This window comes from Delphinus delphis, chromosome 1 (genome assembly GCF_949987515.2).
Source record: "Delphinus delphis chromosome 1, mDelDel1.2, whole genome shotgun sequence".
Lineage (NCBI taxonomy): Eukaryota > Metazoa > Chordata > Mammalia > Artiodactyla > Delphinidae > Delphinus > Delphinus delphis.
Genome location: NC_082683.1, coordinates 132,285,140 through 132,303,079, shown reverse-complemented (window position 1 = coordinate 132,303,079; position 17,940 = coordinate 132,285,140). Strand labels below are relative to the sequence as shown.

Here is a 17,940-nt window from a genome sequence, read left to right as displayed (position 1 = left end):
TGTTTTTGGATGGAATGTCCTATAATTATCAATTAAGTCCATCTTGTTTAATGTGTCATTTAAAGCTTGTGTTTCCTTATTCATTTTCATTTTGGATGATCTGTCCATTGGTGAAAGTGAGGTGTTAAAGTCCCCTACTATTATTGTGTTACTGTCGATTTCCCCTTTTATGGCTGTTAGCATTTGCCTTATTTATTGAGGTGCTCCTATATTGGGTGCATGAATATTTACAGTTGTTATATATTCTTCTTGGATTGATCCCTTGATCATTATGTAGTGTCCTTCTTTGTCTCTTCGAATACTCTTTGTTTTAAAGTCTGTTTTGTCTGATATGAGATTTGCTACTCCAGCTTTCTTTTGATTTCCATTTGCATGGAATATCTTTATCCATCCCCTCACTTTCAGTCTGTATGTGTCCCTAGGTCTGAAGTTGGTCTCTTGTAGACAGCATATATACAGGTCTTGTTTTTGTATCCATTCAGCCAGTCTATGTCTTTTGGTTAGAGCATTTAATCCATTTACACTTAAGGTAATTATTAATATGTATGTTCCTATTACCATTTTCTTAATTGTTTTTGGTTTGTTATTGTAGGTCTTTTCCTTTTCTTGTATTCCTGCCTAGAGAAGTTCCTTTAGCATTTGTTGTAAAGCTGGTTTGGTGGTGCTGAATTCTCTTAACTTTTGCTTGTCTGCAAAGGTTTTAATTTCTCTGTGAAATCGGAATGAGATCCTTGCTGGGGAGAGTCATCTTGGTTTTACGTTTTTCCCTTTCATCACTTTAAATATGTCCTGCCACTCCCTTGTGGCTTGCAGAGTTTCTGCTGAAGGATCAGCTGTTAACCTTATGGGGATTCCCTTGTATGTTATTTGTTGTTTTTCCCTTGCTGCCTTTAATAATTTTTCTTTGTATTTAATTTTTGATAGTTTAATTAACCTGTATGTTGGCATTTTTCTCCTTGGATTTATTCTGTATGGGACTCTCTGTGCGTCCTGGATTTGATTGACTATTTCCTTTCCCATATTAGGGATATTTTCAGCTACAATCTCTTCAAATATTTTCTCATTCCCTTTCTTTTTCTCTTCTCCTTCTGGGACTCCTATAATTCAAATGTTGGTGCGTTTAATGTTTTCCCAGAGTTCTCTAAGACTGTCCTCAATTCTTTTCATTCTTTTTTTAAATTCTGCTCTGCTGTAGTTATTTCCACTATTTTATCTTCCACGTTACTTATCCGTTCTTCTGCCTCAGTTATTCTGCTATTGATTCCTTCTTAGAGAAGTTTTAATTTCATTTATTGTGTTGTTCGTAATTGTTTGTTTGCTCTTTAGTTCTTCTAGGTCCTTGTTAAATGTTTCTTGTACTTTTTCCATTCTATTTTCAAGATTTTGGATCATCTTTACTATCATTACTCTGAATTCTTTGTCAGGTAGACTGCCTATTTCCTCTTCATTTGTTAGGTCTGGTGGGTTTTTACCTTGCTCCTTCCTCTGCTTTGTTTCTCTGTCTTCTCATTTTGCTTAACTTACTGTGTTAGGGGTCTCCTTTTCGCAGGCTGTAGGTTCGTAATTCCCGTTGTTTATGGTGTCCGTGGCTAAGGTTGGTTCAGTCGGTTGTGTAGGCTTCCTGGTGGAGGGGACTGGTGCCTGTGTTCTGCTGGATGAGGCTGGATCTTGTCTTTCTGGTGGGCAGGACCACATCCAGTGGTGTGTTTTGGGGTGTCTGTGACCTTATTATCATTTTAGGCAGCCTCTCTGCTAATGGGTGGGGTTGTGTCCTGTGTTGCTAGCTGTTTGGCATAGGGTGTCCAGCACTGTAGCTTGCTGGTCATAGAGTGGAGCTGGGTCTTAGCGTTGAGATGGTGATCTCTGGGAGAGCTTTCACTGATATTACGTGGAGCCGGGAGGTCTTTGGTGTACCAGTGTCCTGCATTTGGCTCTCCCACCTCAGAGGCACAGGCCTGACACCCGGCCGGATCACCAAGATGCTGTCAGCCACACGGCTTAGAATAAAAGGGAGAAAAAAAGAAAGAAAGAGAGAAAAAAATAAAAGAAAAGAAAGTTATTAAAATAAAAAATTTTTAGTAATTGTTAAAAATTAAAAAGTAATTAAAAAAAAAGAAAGAGCAACCAAACCAAAGGACAAATCCAGCAATGATAACAAGCGCTAAAAACTATACTAAAAAACAAAGAAAAAAACAAAATAAAAAAAAATGGACAGACAGAACCCTAGGACAAATGGTAAAAGCAAAGCTATACAGACAAAATAACACAACAAAGCATACACATACACACTCAGAAAAAGAGAAAAAGGAAAAAAAAAATAGCTATATATGTATAAAAAAAGAGAGCAAGAAAATCAATAAACGAATCTACCAGTGATTATAAACTCTAAATACTAAACTAAGATAAACATAAAAGAAAAAAAATTCGATGCAGAAAGCACCCCCAAGTTTACAGTTGCTCCCAATGTCCACCACCTCAGTTTTGGGATGATTTGTTGTCTACTCAGGTATTATACAGATGCAGGTACATCAAGTTGATTGTGGAGATTTAATCCGTTGCTCCTGATGCCGCACGGAGAGATTTCCCTTTCTCTTCTTTGTTTGCACAGCTCCTGGGGTTCAGCTTTGGATTTAGACCCGCCTCTGCGTGTAGGTTGCCTGAGGGCATCTGTTCCCTGCCCAGAGAGGACGGGGTTAAAGGAGCAGCTGACTTGCGGGCTCTGGCTCACTCAGGCCACGGGGAGGGAGGGGTACGGAGTGTGGGGCAAGCCTGCGGCGGCAGAGGCTGCCGTGACGTTGCACCAGCCTGAGGCGCCCCATGTGTTCTCCCGGGGAAGTTGTCCCTGGATCACGGGACCCTGGCAGTGGCGGGCTGCACAGGCTCCTGGAAGGGGAGGTGTGGATAGTGACCTGTGCTCGCACACAGGCTTCTTGGTGGCTGCAGCAGCAGCCTTAGCGTTTCATGCCCGTCTCTGCGGTCTGCCTGATAGCTGCAACTAGCGCCCACCTCGAGCTCATTTAGGCGGTGCTCTGAATCCCCTCTCCTTGCACACCCCAAAACAATGGTCTCTTGCCTCTTAGGCAGGTCCAGAGTCTTTCCTGCACTCCTTCCTGGCTAGCTGTGGCGCACTAGCCCACTTTAGGCTCTGTTTACGTAGCCAACCCCAGTCCCTGGGGTCTAACCTCCGAAGCCGGAGCCTCAGCTCCCAGCCCCCGCCCGCCCCGGCGGGGGAGCAGACAAGCCTCTCGTGCTGGTGAGTGCTGGTCGGCACTGATGCTCTGTACGGGAATCTCTCCGCTTTGCCCTCGGCACCCCTATTGCTGCGTTCTCCTCCGGGGCTCTGAAACTTCCCCCCACCCCGGTCTCCACCAGTGAAGGGGCTTCCTAGTGTGTGGAAGCTTTTCCTCCTAAACAGCTCCCTCCCAGAGGTGCAGGTCATGTTCCTATTCTTTTCTCTGTTTTTTCTTTTTTCTTTTGCCCTACGCAGGCACGTGGGGAGTTTCTTGCCTTTTGAGAAGTCTGAGGTCTTCTGCCAGTGTTCAGTAGGTGTTCTGTAGGAGTTGTTCCACGTGTAGATGCATTTCTGATGTATTTGTGGGGAGGAAGGTGATCTCCACATTTTACTCTGCCATCTTGAAGGTCTCCCCGAGAGGGAGTGTTAACAGTGTCAAAATACCCACTGGATATTTTCCCTTTATGTTTACGGCATAATAAGCGTCTATCTATAAAGAATATGGGGGAAATGATTTGAGAATGTAAAACATAGTGATCATGATTCTTTAGTGATTCTCGGGAGCTGAGGCAAAGGAAATCCATGCTTGCAGTGGTATATCAAGGCTCTCAGTTTGTGGCACAGTTCTTTTAGGGAATGAAAAGGAACTAAACCCTGTTATGGAACTATTTAGTCCTTGAATCAGGAAGGTATTTCAGGTGAGTTCTGTGAGACTCAAAAGGTAATTATTTACCAAGTATCCAGTGTAACATCAAGTATTGGCTAAGTCCCATACAAGCATATTATTTAATCCTCTCTCACTCCTTCATGGTAGCTAAATCTTGTCACATAATCCCCCATCAGTGAGGAAATGATGGGCCTGGGATTCCTAAGTGACTTCCTGATCAAGGGCAAACAGCAAGTTGGAGAGGGAACCATCGCTTGTCTCCGTAGCCAGTGGGCCTCCATTCTGCCTATTAACTCTGTGAGCCAGGCTAAGTAGTCGAAGAGCAATGCGCATTTGGGAAGGAAGAAACTCATGTCAAAATGACCCCTGACAAAAGGTAGTGGTGATCAAGAAGGGATAAAGATAAGGCCCAGGGGAGTGCTATTTCACAGTTGGAAAGCTGGGGAAGACGCGGGCATTGCCTCATCTAAATCTTTTCATCGTACAGAATACCTAGACCTCAAGGTCATGTGCAGTTAGCGTCAGCATGGAGACAAGAGCCCCTTCCTGGACTAACATTCATTCCACTCTCTCCTCATAAAGTGCAGTTGCTTTTGCTGGGAATGAGAGGCTGTCAGTATAAGCGTCTGTGGCACCCTTTTAGAAGGAAATAGTTAAACTGGGGAAAATCATACCTTTTAATTATTGAAATCCTTTATTGATGCTGAGACATTGTTTGGTGAACATACATGGAGAATATTCATAGATATTATATATTACTGAAGCTCCCTCTTATTGACTTCTGCAACACAACATAAACACACAGAGCCCAATAAAACATGACTTTGTCTTAATAGCATTATGAATAAATTATTAAGAACTTTTTTTCTTCTGCAGTAATTTTACTAGTTTGTTTTTTTTTTAAATAAAATCAAACCTTCTATAGGACTGTAATTAAAAGTAAAAGAACATGCAGCAGTTTTTAGCCATAATCCTCAGGAGATTAATAAAGAACGGTCAAAACTCAGACGAAAGAATATCCTGTTTGCTGAGGGCCTCCTTGAGAATGGCTTTCAAGGGGGCCATAACCTCTGTGATTGCTTACGCATCTCACCAACTGTGGCTGAAGTCTGTGCTGGAGAACTTGCCCAGAATGGCTGCTGCACCATGCTTGTTGGATGCCAATGGATGTTGCCAAGGTGAAGGAGTGGGTCTTCTTTTTTCTGCATTATTCTCATCTAGCACAAGCCTGGCCCATAGCAGGGCCTCTTCAAATGCTTGTTGGATCAGTTACTGTAGTACAGGCCATACCCTTTAACTACAAAGCCAGGTACCATAGTTTGGATTTCCTACTGAGTCAGCCTGGGGATCTGCTCAGAGCTAGTATACACAGTGAATAACTGTGATGAGAGATGGAGGACCCAGTTTAATGAGCAAGGGCTCCTGTCTCAGCCAGACCTATATTTTAGTGATGGCGGCACTGTCTTAACGCAAGTTACTTTGTCACTTTGACCCTCATTTCTTGAAAAATGATAATACCCACTTTTCAGGGGCTGGTGAGAGGACTGTGTGATAAACATGTAAAATGACCTAACTCAGAGCCTGGGAGCTTGTTCTTAGTAATCACCTGTGCTTGCCACCAGGTGGAAGCCCTGGAGGAGAGTCACCTGATCAGGAGCCAGCTATTAAGTCTGATTTATCTATTGCTTTACTACTCTTGCATACCCATTGAGTACCTGCTGCTCCATCCCTGTAGCTCAGTGTATCCTCTTCTCTGTTCTCACGTTGGATCAGTTTTAATTGAGTCTCTGTGGCTGCTGTCTCTGGTGTGGGTTCAGTCAACTCTCCCAGTGCCCAGTCCGGCCAACCCTGCCAGAGAGCTTGCAGAGGACCAATGTCCATCCTGTGATTTTGTATGCAAGGGCAGGGCTACTGTAGGTCACTGTTAGCCTGGCCAATTTCACTCCGATTTTTCTTCTGATTTCTTCATTTAGTCCCCAGATATATCTCCGCATCATCCATTTGCTTTTGTGTCTCATTATGAGCTAGGGGGTCACTCTCAAACCTTCTCTGTTGGGAGGTGAGAACATGTGTGATCTGTCCAAGACCGACACCAATCTGCATTGTTCAAGGCTCCCTGTATTGGAGGTCACTCAGCACCCAAACAGTGCTTCTCTCTGCAGATATAAGCTGGTTCTTTTAACACCTTTGAGGACAGGTAGGAGTTCTTATCATCCTTTTGCAGTGTGGAGAAGCTGAGGTAGGGAGAGTCAGATGTTTATTCTGTGTCATAGCATCAGCTGTGATGGTCAGGGAATAGCTTGTAGGGGACGCCTGCTCCTAGTTGGAGTTGATACCTCAAAGCAATACAGCTGGTTTACGGTTTCTCTGAAGTCTTTTGGGGTGGCACCATTGGTTTCTTCCTCTTTGGATGTTGGCCCGTTCTGTAGTGCTAGGAGTGATTTTTTCTTGAGTCTAAAGGAAGTTAGACACATTGAACGTGGATACCTAAACTTTTGAGGCCTGCCTTTTGGAAGATACCCACACCTTGGATACCATCATTTCTGAAAGAATATTGGGCTTGATTGAGAAAGTGTTTTAACCCAGTGATGACAATTATTAAAAACTTATACCTTCACTACCCCTGCTATTTAAGACTGTTTTTCAGGCAAAAGGGTGGTTGTGTTTTTTCTTGCACTTGGAATACTCCCTGGTGTTAGGATAGACTTAAAGCAGAGTTGAAAAGAACCCTTTGGTTCTCTTCTCTAGGGAATGCAGACATTTTGTCAAAGGGCTATTGACCTCTATAAAAAATGTGCTATATGAAAACAGCCTGAGGAGTCAGTGGTCCCAAATTTGAATCTCTCTTCCCTTATTTAGTAGCAGCATAACTTGCATAGGCTTCATCCTCTCTCAGAGTCTGTTTCCTTCTCTGTAAAATGAGGCCAATAGTACCTGCTTTTGAAAGCTATTATGAAGATTATATAAATGCCTAACACTGTATTGGCTCATAATAAGTACTGCGGACGCGCAGGCTCAGCGGCCATGGCTCACGGGCCCAGCCGCTCCGCGGCATGTGGTATTCTCCCGGACCGGGGCACGAACCCACATCCCCTGCATCGGCAGGCGGACTCTCAACCACTGCGCCACCAGGGAAGCCCGGTGCAGTCATTCTTTATCTTACTGATGGCACATCGCTTCTACTCATGTGTCACTCTCGCCCTATCATGTTTTTATAGGAAAATGTTTAGGGTTTCAGACTTTTTAAATGACATATACATAAACTCATATGAACTTACAAATCATAAGCGTATAGGTCAATGCATTTAAACAAAGATAGCGACCCTGTATAACCAGGACCCTGATCACGAAAGAAAACAGAGTTAGCACCCTCCCCCAAATCCTCCTTGTGCCCCTTTCAGTCACCACCCCCTCCGCCAAGGGGAAGCATTAACTGGATTTGTAACACCATAGATTAATAGGATCACTTTTAAATTTTATATAACAGAATCATACAGTGCAAACTTTTCCCGTAGGTGGCTTCTTTTACTCTACAATATGTTTTTGTAAAAATCTGTTTCGTGTCACTGAGAGTAGCTGTAGTTTACCCACTATCACTGCAAAGTGGTATTCCATTGTGTGATTATATCACAATGTGTTTATCCATCCTATTTTTGATGGCCATTTGAGTAGCTTCCAGTTTGGGGCTATTTTGAATAGGGCTGCTATGAACATTCTTGTGCATGTCTTTTGACTCATATAGAAATGCATTTTAGTCAGGTATATACCGATGAGTGGAATTTCCGGTGTATAGTGGATGCAAGTGCCTAGTTTTCATAGCTACTGTCAAATAGTTCTCCAAAGCTGGGTTTTTGGTTTTTTTTTTTTTTTTTTTTTTTTTTTTTTGCGGTACGCGGGCCTCTCACTGTTGTGGCCTCTCCCGTTGCGGAGCACAGGCTCCGGACGCGCAGGCTCAGCGGCCAAGGCTCACGGGCCCAGCCGCTCCGCGGCATGTGGGATCCTCCCGGACCGGGGCACGAACCCGCGTCCCCTGCATCGGCAGGCGGACTCTCAACCACTGCGCCACCAGGGAAGCCCGGGTTTTTGGTTTTTAAAAGACAAAGTCATATTAGTGGTAACAAGACCAACCTTGCATCAGTAATCATCTTATACTTAGAAATGGAATCATCTTGCTAAAGCTGTAGTTTATGTGCTACTCACAAATGGAATTTCAGTACCCAGTTCTATCGCATATTAGTTGTCCTTACTAGGAGTAATAATGGTCTTCTCTCATCCTGGACTCCTGAAGGCAAAACATTTTCCATGCAGGTACCAACCTTTCTCCGGATGTGAAAGCTTCAGCTTGTTCATTTTTATGGTACAATAAAAGCCCACTTTAAAAAAATTGGCCAGCAGGGGATTAGGGTATCAGTAGAAAAATTCTATGTGTATGCAGTTGCTAAGTTATCTTTATCCTGCTTGTTCTGTTCTGGAAGTGTATTACTAGGAGCTGTCAGTTGTCTTAAATGTTTTAATGAATAATACTTAGTTGCCTAAGGCTTTTTTAAAGCAAAGTACAAAGATTTGTTTTAAATGCAGAGGGAGATGGAAAATAATAGATGTTCTGCCTTAACAAAAGCATCACCAAATGCCAGCTAACTGACCTCATTTCCCTGTTTCCAGCACAGTGAAATTTCATTATCATCATCATCTTTATTAACTAATTTTTATTATCAGTCTGTAAAACACTAAGGGGTTTATAGTAGAGTGAAGTGAAATGGAACATGTGTTGAAATTGGAATTAGGTACCTGGGAACAAGTCTGTCTGCCATTTACTAGTTCTATATCTTTGGGACAATCACTTAACTTCTTCTACCTCAGCTTCCACAATTTTAAAAAGGAAGGGTTAGATTCCAAGACATGTAAGAATCTTTCCAGCTTTAGAAATCCTGTGATTTGAATTTTAATCAATTTGGGTTGATCGAAATGCATACAACCAAATTTTTTCTTGTAATTAAATATATTATTATCATTATTTTTACTTTCATAGCTTAAGAAGATAGATGCCCATGCTTTTCTGAGTTCAATGACTTTCACATGGACTTTCTTAAATAAATAAGATGAGAATGCTTGTCCTAAGTGAATTAAGGACAACAGTAAGAATCCTTCTACTTCCCAGTTATAGTTTCCTTGAAATTGCTCTTTCTTTATTTAGTAAAGAGGGAAGTGGAGCAGAGGAGGGGAAAATCCACTGGGCAATAATATTGGCAAAACATTGAACTGTCCCAACCTCAAATATCTTCTTAGTTTTTATTTAATATTAGTATTTATTTATTTAGAAAAATATACATTAAGCAACAGCTATTTGTCAGGGACTTAAGATCTAGAAATAGGTTAACAGAAACTCACACAGTCAATGAAAACCTGCACAGTCAATGAAAGTCTCTTGTGTCTAAAAATACAACAGGTCAGATATTTTGCATGATTTTCCCTTTTAAAATAACAAAATAATGGAATATACTATATATGTTCATTGTGGAAAATTTCAGACCTGATTTTTTTTTTTTAACAGCCTGTACACATCATAAAATCTAAGCTAGGACTTTAAAGGAAGATTATATATATATTGATTTATTCTTTTTTACCTGCATGTTTTGCCCTGGAATATAATTATATTGAAAGGCTGGTAAGAATGATGTTTTTGGAGAAAAAGAGTACATAAAAATCAGCTTTGGAGTTTTTTAACATAATACTTTGTGTTTAATTTTTAATTATGGAGGCATAAGAGATTATATCCAGTGTGTTGAGAATTGATATTGCTTAATGGAAACGTTTTCTTCCCTACTATTATATTATTCATAGAAAAAAGTGGTCTTTTATGAAAGGGCGGCTGGTCCTTTAAGAGAGGAACTTCCTCAGAGTAGCTGCTAACAGTGGTTTTGATTTGCTGCCCAACATTCACTTACAGGCTCATTTAACATTAATAGGTGATCTCGGTTCACTTCATGACCTCTTGGAACCTAAATCACAGACAGGGTCATTTAAGAGATTTGGGGAGAGTAGACAGCCAGTTAGCAACTTTGGGGAGCTCCGGCTAGAAAAGAATCTTTATACAAATGAATACTTAACTATATCAATTGGAGCCCATCAAGTCCCAGGCGCAGCAGCTGCACCTGGAGTGGAGCTTCTAAGCGCAGCTCAGCGCCGCAGAGGGCATGCGCCAGGTCTACTACTTCGGCCTGTGAGGGAAGTACTACAACGCCACGGAGCTGGAGCTGTACGGGTCTGGCCTGGAGGACCTGTTCCACTCCTGCAACCAGAAGTTGACGCTCAAAACGGTGCTCAGGATCGCAATCCAGCTGGTCAGGCGCATGAAGTACATGCACACCAAGGGCCTCACCTACCGGGACGTGAAGCCCGAGAACTTCCTGGCTGGGCTGCCGGGCACGCCATCCACAATCATCGACTGACTCCGGCCTAGCCAAGGAGTCCATCAACCCCGAGACCAAGAAGCACATCCCGTACTGCAAGCACGACGTGCTACATAAGCCTCAACACACCTGGGCAAGGACCAGAGCCGTTGTGATGACCTGGAGGCGCTGGGCTACGTGCTTCCTGTGCGACAGCCTGCGCGGGCAGAGGCTCAAGGCGCGCCAGCGGAAGATCCGGGACACCAAGCGGGCCACGCCCACCGAGAGCCTCCCCGAGAGGTTCCCGGAGATGGCCACGTACCAGTGCTACGGGCGGCGCCTGGACTTCTTTGAGAAGCTGAACTCTGACTACCTGCACAAGTTCTTCACTACCTCTGACCGCAGCCGCTTTGTGTTTGGTTACCAGTCCGACTGGGCCGGGAAGGCCCGGCCCACGCCTATGGCACGGTCCACACCAGCCTGCCCTCGCAGCCTCAGGCTCGGGACAAAGCCTTGCTACACAGCAAAAACCAGGCACTGAACTCTATCCACGGGGAGCTGAATGCCGACGACACCACCGCTGGTCACTTCGGTGTCCCCATCACAGTCCCTGCAGACGTGGAGGTGGCTGACGACACCAAGTGCTGCTGTTTCCTTCAGAGGAGAAAGAGAAAATCGCTGGAGCCACGCAAGTGACCCTGGAGCGGTGGTCCCTGAATCTTCCCGCTGCAGCCCCTCGGGGCCAGCTTGGCCATGGCCATGTGGCCGCAGCCGGACGCAGACTGCCAGGCCGGCAGAGCTGCCCTCCCCACGTGGGATCACTTACTTTACATGAGACTTTGGACGAGATTCCTTACACCTGTGTCTAGTCCGCCCTTCCAAGAGCATTAGCTATTTAGAACAAGGAGAAAAGAAAACTCCAGCGGCCGCTCTGCCTTGCATCTCCGCCCGTGTCTGCTGAGTAAGTAGTGCAGCCGCCGGCCCCGTTAGTGCCATAAAGTGCAGCTTCTCTCCCTCTATCCGGAGGCCGTTTTCTCCTGGGGTCGCTGTGGGACGTTGCTGCCAGAGGTGAGCCCGCCCTGGGCCTCCCCAGGCCAAAGGGGAAGGCTGGGTGAGGGCGGCCCCCAGCCGAAATGCTGCTCCAAAGCCTGGGCCGGCAGGTGTGGCCGGCGGGGAGTTCCTGCGCACCTACTCCAGCCGCTGCCCCAGGGCCCAGACCTCTGGGCGGCCACCACTGGGCCCCTTGGGTGGTGCCAGGTGTGCCTGGTTTTCTTGTGTTGGCTCGCCGCTGCCGACCGAGCAGTGGGAGATAAGCGTCTTAAAGCCAGTCCCAGACCCACAGTGGGCCCGGTCCGAGCGGTCAGCGTGGTCTCCCGGAGGCCGGAGTGCTGCGCGGTTAGAGCAACTGGGGGCGTTCCCTGCGGCGTGTGCATCTAGGTCTTGCCTTACAAAGTGTACAGAAATGGCACTTCGTTTCTCTGATGCTTCCTGGAGGCCACAGAATTTAGGGGCTTTTTTTTAAAAAAAGGAAAATGAAACCAAAATAATATTAATAATAATAATGATTATCATGCAGGCTTTGCTAAGTGCCAGGCGCTGTATTATTTCATCTTTATGACAAATCTTTGATAGAGGTATCATTACTAGAGCCAGTTTCAGGTGAGGAAATTGAGGCTTAGGTTTATTAAATGAGTTGTGTAGAGACACACAGCTGATAGATGATGAGATTAGGATTTAAACCATGTTCTAACCGCAAAGACTGTGTTCATGGGAGCTGCAGTTGTTACGGGTGAACCTATGTGGAGACATTTCTGTATGAAATAAGGTGGAGGTGTTTGGCAGTTGGGGAAAAAAAATAGTTATGGGACTTTTCTTGGAAAATATCACGGCATTTTCCCAGTGGTGGTGATGATTGGAGAACTGATACTGATGAGCAAAAATTATAGGAGTTTTGTCAAGACTGGGGACGAGTGAGGAAACTGTTAAGATCTCTGCATGAGTTGTTCTAAACTGGGTTTACTTTTAGAAGTTAGCTATATTGGACTTGAGGTGCTTAAGCAGGCTTTGGGTATCTGGGATTCGTGCATCTGAATGACATCCAAGTTTTCTCTCAAAGCTAGTGTTCAAAGAGAGAGTGTGTCATAGACGTGCAAAAATTACTGCTGTGGTCTTGTTAGTGGGTTGATCTGCAAGAAGCAGCAAGAGTAAAAACACTTATTGATCTTTGTTCTTATTTCACAAGATCATTTTGGCTATCAGGATCCTTGTGATTCCACATGAATTTTAGGATTTTTTCCCTATTTCTGCAAAATATGCCATAGGGATTTTTCATAGGCATTGGATTGAATCTGTAGATCACTTTAGATAGTATGGACATTTTAACAATATTGAGTCTTTCAATCCAGGCACAGGGATGTGTTTCCATTTAGACTTCGAAACAATACGAAGCTGTGCTAATCAAAACAGTATGATATTGGCACAATGGCAGACATATAGACCAATGGAACAGAATAGAGAGTCTAGAACTAGATCCAAGCACACACTGTCAAATTATCTTTAACAAGATTGCCAAGACTACACAATAGGGAAAGAATAATTTCTTTAATAAATGGTGTTGGGAAACCTGGATATCCACGTACAGAAGAATGAAGTTGGACCCTTATGTTAAAAGTCAACTCAGGGGCTTCCCTGGTGGCACAGTGGTTGAGAGTCCGCCTGCCGATGCAGGGGACATGGGTTTGTGCCCAGGTCCGGGAAGATCCCACATGCCGCGGAGCGACTGGGCCCATGAGCCATGGCCACTGACCGTGCGTGTGCGGAGCCTGTTGCTCCGCAACGGGAGAGGCCACAACAGTGAGAGGCCTGCGTACCACAAAAAACAAACAAAAAAAATCAACTCAGAATGGATTAAATACTTAAGCATAAGACCTGAAACTATAAAACTTCTTGAAAACAGAGGGAAAATCTTCGTAAGATTGGTGTTGGCAATCATTTTTTGGATATGACATCAAAAACACAGGCAATGAAAGCAAAAGTGGACAAGTGGGACTACATCAAACTGAAGAGCTTCTTTTAAAAAAATATATATTTATTTATTTTTGTCTACGTCAGGTCTTAGTTGCGGCACGCGGGATCTTTGTTACAGTACGCAGGCTTCTCTCTAGTTGTGGCGCATGGGCTTCTCTCTAGTTGAGGTCTGTGGGCTCAGTAGTTGTGGCATACAGGCTTATTTGCCCTGCAGCATGTGGGATCTTAGTTCCCCGACCAGGGATCAAACCCATGTGCCCTGCCTTGGAAGGTGGATTCTTAACCACTGGACCACCAGGGAAGTCCCTCAAACTGAAAAGCTTCTGTACAGCAAAGAAAACAATCAACAGAGTGAAAAGGCAACCTATGGAATGGGAAAAAATATTTGCAAACCATATTATGGTAAGAGGTTAATAGCCAGTATATTAAGGACTCCAATGTTAAAACCAAATAACTTCATTTAAAAATGTGCTAAGAACTTGAATAGACATTTCTCCAAGGCACACAAATGGTCAACAAGTTTATGAAAGATGCTCAACATAATTAATCATCAGAGAAGTGCAGATCATGAGCTATCACTTCACACCTGTTAAGATAGCTATCATAAAAAAAAACAGGAAATAGCTTGGTAACACTGTGGAGAAATTCAAACTTTTATACACTGTGGAAATGTAAAATGGTACAGCCACTGTGGAAAACGTTATGAAGTTTCCTCAAAAAATTAAAAGTAGAACTACTATATAAAATAATCCAGCAATCCCACTTCTGGGTATTTATCTAAAATAATTGAAAATAGGATCTTGAAGAGATATTTGCGTTTCCATGTTCATTGCAGCATTATTAATAATAGCAAAGATATGGGACAATCTAAATGTCCATTGATGAAAAAATGAAAATAATCCATCACTGAAGGACAAATAGTGCATAGTTCCACTTACATGAGGTATCCAAAGTAGTAAAACTCAGAGAAACAGAAAGTAGAATGGTGGATGCCAGGGACCAGAGGGAGGAAGAAATGGGAAGATGCTTTTCCATGGGTACAGAGTTTCAGTAATACAAGATGAAAAAATTTTAGAGCTCTGTTGTGCAGCAGTGTGTATATAGTTAACAGTACTGTACTGTACACTTAAAAATTTGTTAAGAAGGTAGATTTCATGTGAATTGTGCCCCCGCCCCCCCCCCCGCAAAAGCAAACATGAATGAAAATACATATTGAGAATATGAGAAGGATAAAAAGAGAAGGCAGGGGCTTCCCTGGTGGCGCAGTGGTTGAGAGTCTGCCTGCCGATGCAGGCGACACGGGTTCGTGTCCCGGTCCAGGAAGATCCCACGTGCTGCAGAGCGGCTAGGCCCGTGAGCCATGGCCGCTGAGCCTGCGCGTCTGGAGCCTGTGCTCCGCAGCGGGAGAGGCCACAACAGTGAGAGGCTCGCGTACTGCAAAAAAAAAAAAAAAAAAAAAAAAAAATTAAAAAAAATAAAAAGAGAAGGCAGTGGGCTTGAGATTATGGGCATTTGAATTGGCAAAGTCCAGGGCAAGGATCTAGAGGAAGAAGGGCAGTTGGAGTTTACTCAGAAGACAATCATGTGCTCATGCAGCCTGTCTTCATTTAAAACCACCTGTGTGCATTTATAGTGCATTATATTCATTTGAGAGGCAGGATTATACAGTGGCTAAGGACATGCAGTTTGGTGTCAGACTGACCTGGGTTTGAGTCTTGGCTCCTCTGATTATGAATTGAAATTTTCTTAACTTCTCTCAGCCTTGCTGTTCTCATCTGTATAGCAGAGAACAATATCTATTTCAACTGAGAAGATTAAGTGAGGTAATTTGTGTAGTGATCTCAACTGAAAATTGTGATGATTTTTTTTCAGCAAGGAGGCAGCATTAGTACATAAGGCTGGAGCCTGAAAGTTCGTGAGATTTCAGGCAAGGATATTTCTACAAGGCAGGCTCTCTTGGGAGCTGATGTCAGTATCAGTATTTGTATGCAGATCTGTACCCAAAACATAAACCCCAGAATATAAACCTTCAATGAAATTCAGAGACCTAACAGCCCTATATACAAACACACAGCTTGAAAAGTCAGCTTTCACATACAATTAAGAAAAAAATTGAACTTTAAAAAATAAAACTGTTAGTCGTTAATCTATGGGAAAAGTTGAAATCTCTCCTTTTCTTTGTTGATGTTTCTTTCATTTTTTGATGAAATCTCCCCACGCTGTCATCCTTCAATCATCTAGGTCCCATTCAGAAGCAGGGAGAGCTCTGGCAGAGCCAGTGTTGCGGGTGTGTGCAGGGTCTTTTTTTGCTTGTTTTTCATTGTTGCTTCCTGGGCTTGCTCTTCCGAAAAGGGCAAATGGGACATCTCAGAGTATTAACTTACCAGACAGGGGTTATTAAATGATATCAATGTGGTTGCCGTAGGATTTTGCAATTCTTCTGAGTTGGTAATAACTGTTTTTTTTTTTTTAAAATATTTGTTTATTTATTTGGCTGCGTTGGGTCTTAGTTGTGGCACGTGGGATCTCTGTTGCGGTGCTCGGGCTTCTCTCTAACTGTGGCGAGCAGGCTCAGCAGTTGTGGCGCACGAGCTTAGTTGCCCCGCTGCACGTGAGATCTTAGTTCCCCAGCCAGAGATCGAACCCGCGTCCCCTGAATTGGAAGGCAGATTCTTAACCACTGGACTACCAGGGAACCCCCTTTATTTATTTATTTATTTTTTGCGGTATCCGGGCCTCTCACCGCCGCGGCCTCTCCCATTGCGGAGCACAGGCTCCGGACGCGCAGGCTCAGCGGCCACGGCTCACGGGCCCAGCCACTCCATGGCACGTGGGATCTTCCCGGACCGGGGCACGAACCCGCGTCCCCTGCATCGGCAGGCGGACTCCCAATCACTGCGCCACCAGGGACGCCCGGTAATAACTGTTTTAAAGGAATAGGTAAGAGAGGGTTTCCTTAAGTCATCAGGTGGTGTCCTGCCTGTGCCCGGAATGGTCTAAGTCACTGTTCTTCTGGTAACTCTAAGTTGATGGATGTCATATACGGTATTCTGACACTGAGTGTTAAAATAAGTGCCCTTTAGACTTCAGCAAAATACTTGGCAAGGTCTTCCACATGGGCTTTCCAGACTTGATGGAAGGAGAAGGCAGAATCCTGCTCCAAGTAAGCAGATTCATATGTGGTTGTAATTTGATAGTGGATTCTAATCATATTTTTTATTCAGTCACTCATTCAATGTCAACAGATAGTTAGTCAGAGCTTTACCATGTGTCAGACCCTTTTCTAGGTACTGAGAATGTACTAGTGACCAAAGGAGACAAAGCTCCTGCCTTCATGGAACTTATATTCTAGTGCCGCAGGGCTCTTTCCTTAGACCCGTCTTGTTCAACATTTCTGTAATTGATTTCTGTAACATTCAGAAACATGTGTGTCCTACGAAGCCACAGTAATAAAGACAGTGCACTACTGGCATAAGGCTAGACATATAAAAATGGAATGGAACTGAGAGTACAGAAATAAACCCTTATATTTGTAGGCAATTCATTTTTGACAAGGGTGCCAAGACAATTCAATGAGGAAAGTGGTGCTGGTACAACTACACAACTGCGTATCCATGCAAAAGAATGATGTTGAACCCTTACCTCACACCATATGCAAAAAATAACTCAAAGTGGATTTAATATATAAATGTAAGAGCTAAGACTGTAAAAGCCTTAGAAGAAAATAAGTGTAAGTCTTTGTGATCTTAGATTAGGCAATGCATCTTAACTGTGGCACTGAAAGCACAAGCAACAAAGGAAAAAATTAGATAAATTGGGCTTCATCAAAATTTGAAACTTTTGTGTTTCAAAGAACGACATCAGGAAATTGAAAATACAACCCACAGAGTAAGAGTAAATATTTGCAAATCATGTATCTGATAAAATGTCCAAAATACTTTAAAAAATCATGTATCTAAAATATAAAAAGAACTCCTACAACTCAATAATAAAAAGACTAAAGATCCAACTAAAAATTGGGCTAAGATTTGAATAGACATTCTCCAAAGATATCCACGTGGTCAGAAAGCCCATGAAATGGGCTAATGCTCAATAGCATTAGTCTTTAGGGAGCTACAAATAAAAACCACAGTGAAATACCACTTCATAGCCCTAGGATAGATATAATCAAAACCAAACAATAATAAGTGTTGACAAGGATGTGGAGAAGTCAGAACCCTCATACACTGCTGGTGGGAATGTAAAATTGTTCAGCTGATGTGGAAAATGATTTGGCATTTCTTCAAAAGAGCTAAACATAGAGTTACCATATGACCCAGCCATTCCACTTTTAGGTATATACTCAAGAGAATTGAAAACATCTGTCCACAAAAAAACTTCCACATGAATGTTCATAGCAGCATTATTTATAGCATTCAAAAATGGAAACAATTCAAGTGTATGTTAACTGAAGAATGAATAGACAAAGTGTGCTGAATCCATACAATATACTAGTATTTGGCCGTAGAAATAAAGTACTGATAAATGCTACAACATGGATGCATCTTAAAAAACATGATTCTAAGTGAAGGAAGCCACACACAAAAGACCATATATTATATGAATCCATTTCTGTGAGATGTCCA

General features: G+C 43.2%; 1 protein-coding gene and 1 pseudogene across 2 annotated transcripts in view; both read left to right on the top strand.

Moving 5' to 3' along the window:
- The window catches only part of ASTN1 (astrotactin 1), a 330,103-nt gene that overhangs the window by 76,522 nt on the left and 235,641 nt on the right, over window positions 1-17,940 (top strand). The window lies entirely within an intron of this gene.
- LOC132425576 (casein kinase I pseudogene) lies at window positions 4,945-10,984 on the top strand (annotated as a pseudogene).